Raw genomic sequence first — 5,325 nt, forward strand, 5'->3', positions numbered from 1 at the left:
TACACCAAGGGAAAGCAGGCAAAGTATACTGTGTACATGACCTTTATTGGAAACAAATTCTCCAAACAGTAACAAATATTTTAGTCAATCATAGTACACAAAAATTTAAAGACACATTGTAAGTGTAACATTGTTATTTTGTGTTCCTTTTCGAACTGCTAAACCATTTAGCTACTCAACATATAAAATGTAATAAAAAGAGCATGCAATTTTAAACAGACGTCTTGATGCATTCTCAATCATCCAGGAAAGTAAATCTCCAAAAGTTGAATCTGTTCATCTGGATGTAGCGTTTTGTGGGAGAAACGTTTCGTCACTCATCCAAGTGACTTCTTCAGTCTCAGCTGACTGCAGGTTTCCCCAAACCTTATAAACAGTACATTTGCATAATGACTGAAACCAGGGTAGGATAGCAAAGCCCTCTTTTCCACTTCTTCCATGTACAAATTGGCCACGATGGGTGAAACTGGGGAGCCCATGGCACACCCATGTTTCTGCCTGTAGAACTGACCCTTGTATGTGAAGTAGGTGGAATGAAGACACAGTTCCAAAAGAACTGGAACTGGAACACCACCAAGCCGTTGGTTCAGATATGTGGATGACACCTGGGTGAAAATCAAATCTCAGGACGTACTACATTTCACGGATCACATTAACTCGGTGGACCGACACATCAAATTCACCAGGGAGGATATGAAAAGTGGCAGGTTAGCCTTCTTAGACTGTGAGATTTCCATCAGTAATGGGGGACATCTAAAGGCTGACGTGTACCGTAAACCTACACATACGGATCAGTATCTAAGGTTTGACTCTCATCATCCACTGGAGCACAAACTGGGTGTCATCAGGACGCTACAACACAGAGCGAACACCATCCCCACTGACACAGCGGCCAGGGAGGCAGAAGAACATCACATCAAGAAGGCCCTGAGTAAATGTGGTTATCCCAGCTGGACTTTTGTCAAAGCGGGAAAGGCACCTAAAGAAAGCTCCAGTCGATCCAGGAGAGAAGGACAACCGCTGCCCAGGCGAAAACCTGTAGTGATCCCATATGTGTCAGGAGTATCGGAACAGTTGAGACGCATTTTTTCTAAACACCGTGTCTCTGTGGCTTTTAAACCCCAAAACACGCTGCGCCAAAAACTGGTCCACCCCAAGGATCGAGTCCCCTGACACAAACAGAGTAACATAGTGTACGCTGTTAAGTGCCAGGAGGATTGCCAGGATTTATACATCGGGGAAACCAAACAACCTCTAGCGAAGCGGATGGCACAACACAGAAGAGCAACCTCATCAAGCCAGGACTCTGCAGTTTATTTACACCTACAGGCCAGTGGACACTCTTTCAAAGATGAGGATGTACACATCCTGGACAGGGAGGAACGCTGGTTTGAGCGCGGAGTCAAGGAGGCCATTTACGTGAAGAGGGAAAGACCATCTCTGAATCGAGGAGGGGGCCTAAGGGTACATCTTTCGCCATCTTACAACGCTGTGATTGCAGCCATTCCCCAACTCTCTGTGAATGGTACTCATGGCCATTGATCAGTGTTCTTTGATCAGTGGGTTTTGGTCAGTGATTGTTGATCAATGGTCATGGGAATTTGCATAATTATGATTAAGGAACTGACCTCACAGCCCATTGTTCCTTCAGTGGGCTGGTTTCAGTCATTATGCAAATGTACTGTTTATAAGGTTTGGGGAAACCTGCAGTCAGCTGAGACTGAAGAAGTCACTTGGTTGAGTGACGAAACGTTTCTCCCACAAAACGCTACGTCCAGATGAACAGATTCAACTTTTGGAGAATTTTAAACAGAATTTGCAGAACAGATGTGTTTAAAGAAAAAGTACTTTGCATTACAAAAGAAAACAAAAAAAGAATTCAAGTGTAAATTGCAACTTCAAAGCTATCAGGTACAAACCTTCCAACACAGACCTAAAAGTTAGATCTTGCTCAAACAGCTCTACTTTTCAAAAAAATTTCTCCAGTCTGCCATGACTTTTTTGTATGAGCCTGTGGTGTCTTGCTCATGGATTTTGTCCTTTAACACTTCAGTCTCAATGACAGCGTTGCCACACATTTAGGATAGGTGAGATGCAGGGTGTAATAGTAAGCCATAAGATACAGCAAACCTTCTCCAAGGTCATCTGTGGCAAATGTGGTGATGGGAGTGGTTCCAACTGCAATAAGACAGCGGGAGCCTTCGAAGAGCAGAACAGGGCTGACGCTGGATCTTCTGTTGGCAAAAAGAAAAAGAAACACAAAAATTGTACATTGTATGGAGAAACTCCAAAGCTATCAGGGTAGTTCAAATACTTAACCACAAGTATGTATTAGACTTAACTTTATTGATCCCTTTGGGGTGCACCCTTAGGGCAGACCTTCCCAAAGTGTGGGGCCCGCCCCCTAGGGGGGGCGCAGAGCCATTGCAGGGGGGGCGTGGTGTGAAAAGGGGGGAAAGAAAACAAAACGCTTGGACACTGCTAGCACGGGCGCCTACAGAAACGCAAGGCAGGAGATGAAGCATTGCTGAATGTTTCCAAACCAACTTCATTCTAAGCCAAAGACTAGAAAATATGGTGAATATGGTGAAATATGGTGGTCTTCCCTTTGGCTTCACCTGCACAAGTGCCGAGGTAGGGTAGGTCTCCCCTGCAGAATTGGTTTTCCCTTTGTCGGGAGCAGCGCTGGGTTCTCCAAATGACGGACAAACAGTATCCCACATTCTTGATTTTTAGTTCACAAACACTTCTTGTAATGACTAACTACTTTTTGGAGATGTTAGCTCTTTATACAGTAAAGTTACAGCGGGATACAAATAATATCAGGCTGATCCTGCCACGATTTGTTCCTCCGGTTCAAATCATGGACAAACAGGATCCCACAGCTGTTTATGTTTTTGAACCCATTTTGCACAGAGAGGCATTTTTTGAAAAATGTATTGATAGCAATGTTGAATATTATTACACAGGAAAAAAACAACTACACGTAAAATAATCACACCGTGACGCCTCTGCCTTTGTAAATGGAGGGACAGTAACTGCGTGTGTAAGCTGTAAAACCTGCAGATAGTCAGATTAACAGTATTTTGTCTCTATCTGCTATTCTGCAATTCATCTCATGTAAACAATAACGTGGCGCACAGTGTGACGTGAAAAAAGGCACATTGCTTTGACGTTGCGAGACGAATTCCTCGTTCACATGTAAACGCAAAAAAGGAGTTTTAAAAAGTCTGTTTTCGGTGGAGCAAAATATGGGTGTGTGTGGTTGGAGGATGTGTGTGCGCATGCGCGAGGGGGGGCGCAAACATTTTTCTTGTAAAAAAAAAGGGGGGCCTAGCAAAAGAACTTTGGGAACCACTGCCTTAGGGTGATAGGTGAATGATGACAATCATAGATCAGATGAGCTACGGACCATATTAATGTTATTTTTCTTTAGATTGACAAATACTGTATAGAAAATCCCAGATATTCATCCCATTTAAATTTGTACTAAATTCTTCCTCATCACCATTGGGATTAATGTCTTTACACACTGTAGGAAATGACAAAGATATTGCACCTGTGATAGTTAAAATTTAATTATTTTCATTTTGTTTTTAATTTCTTTATAGTTTTCTTTATGATTTAATTGAAATATTTCATCTATCAGTGTTTGTGCCATTTCAGATCTCTGCACACTTTTCCAAATATAAACTACATTAAGATAAGATAAGATAAGATAACCTTTATTAGTCCCACATGTGGGAAATTTGTTTTGTCACAGCAGGAAGTGGACAGTGCAAAAGTTATGAGGCAAAAATTAGAATAAAATAAAATAATAATACTCTCGTCTGGATTATTTTTTGGTCAGCAGCTCACTGCTGAGTGACATTTCAGACACTGAGATTCATCCTATAGCTGTCAGCGATCATGCTCCTGTATCTTTAACACTAATGCAGAAGAATAATACCACACCAAGTAAAAACTGGAGATTTAATACATCGCTGCTCAAAGATGAAGAGTTTATCAAATACTTTAAAAAAGAATGGACTTCATATTTAGACTTTAATGACATTCCTGGAACATCAGCATCTGTCCTCTGGGAAGCAGGGAAAGCTGTGATGAGAGGTAAAATAATCTCTTTCTCATCACATAAGAAGAAAGAAGAAAACAAAAATATTCAAGAACTGGAAAAAAACATCAAATCCTTAGAAAAAGCCTATGTATCACACCAAGATCAAGAAATATTAAACAATTTACGCAAAACAAAACTAGAATTAAATGAAATTATTAATAAAAAGACTAAATTCTTAGTACAAAGACTTCGCCTGCAAAATTATGAACACGGTAACAAATCCGGACAATTTCTTGCTAACCAGTTAAAAATCAATAAAGAAAAAACAACTATATGTGCTGTTAAAGATTTATCTGGGAATACAATATATGATCCTAAAAAAATAAACAAAATTTTTAGGGATTTCTATGAAACTTTATATACACCACAAATAAACCCATCTAAAAACGAAATTGATCAGTTTTTAGACAACATAACTCTTCCAAAATTATTAGACACCCAAGCAATGGCACTGGATTCGCCACTGACGCCAGGTGAACTCCAGGAAGCCCTGATAAGTATGCCCAATAATAAGGCTCCGGGTCCAGACGGCTTTCCTGCAGAATTCTACAAAGAATTCTGGGCGATTCTAGCACCAGTTTTTTACAGAATGTTGCAGGAAATCAAAGAAAATGGTAGACTACCACCAAATATGAACTCTGCAAATATCAGTCTCTTACTAAAACCAGGCAAAGACCCTGTATATCCCTCAAGCTATCGCCCAATATCCCTTATTAATGTAGACCTTAAAATAATCTGCAAAGCTCTCTCAAAAAGATTAGAGAAAATGACCCCCCTTTTAATTCATCCTGACCAAACTGGTTTCATAAAAGGTAGGCACTCATCAACAAATACACGTAGATTACTTAATTTAACAGACTACTCATGCAGTAAAAACCTCGAAACCATAATATTGTCTCTTGATGCAGAAAAAGCATTTGACAGAGTTAACTGGAAATTTCTATTTGCAACTTTACACAAATTTGGTTTTGGAACCTCTTTCATAAACTGGTTAAAAATATTATATAATTCCCCAACAGCTTGTGTCAGAACAAATGACCAAAAATCCTCCAGCTTCTGTCTCCTGAGGGGCACCAGGCAGGGATGCCCACTCTCCCCTTCACTTTTTGCAATTTTTATTGAACCACTAGCAGCAGCAATTAGACAGAATTCAGTAATTAAGGGCATAAAATGCAAGAATGTAGAACATAAAATCAGCCTTTATGCGGATG

This window comes from Pelmatolapia mariae, linkage group LG3_W (genome assembly GCF_036321145.2).
Source record: "Pelmatolapia mariae isolate MD_Pm_ZW linkage group LG3_W, Pm_UMD_F_2, whole genome shotgun sequence".
Lineage (NCBI taxonomy): Eukaryota > Metazoa > Chordata > Actinopteri > Cichliformes > Cichlidae > Pelmatolapia > Pelmatolapia mariae.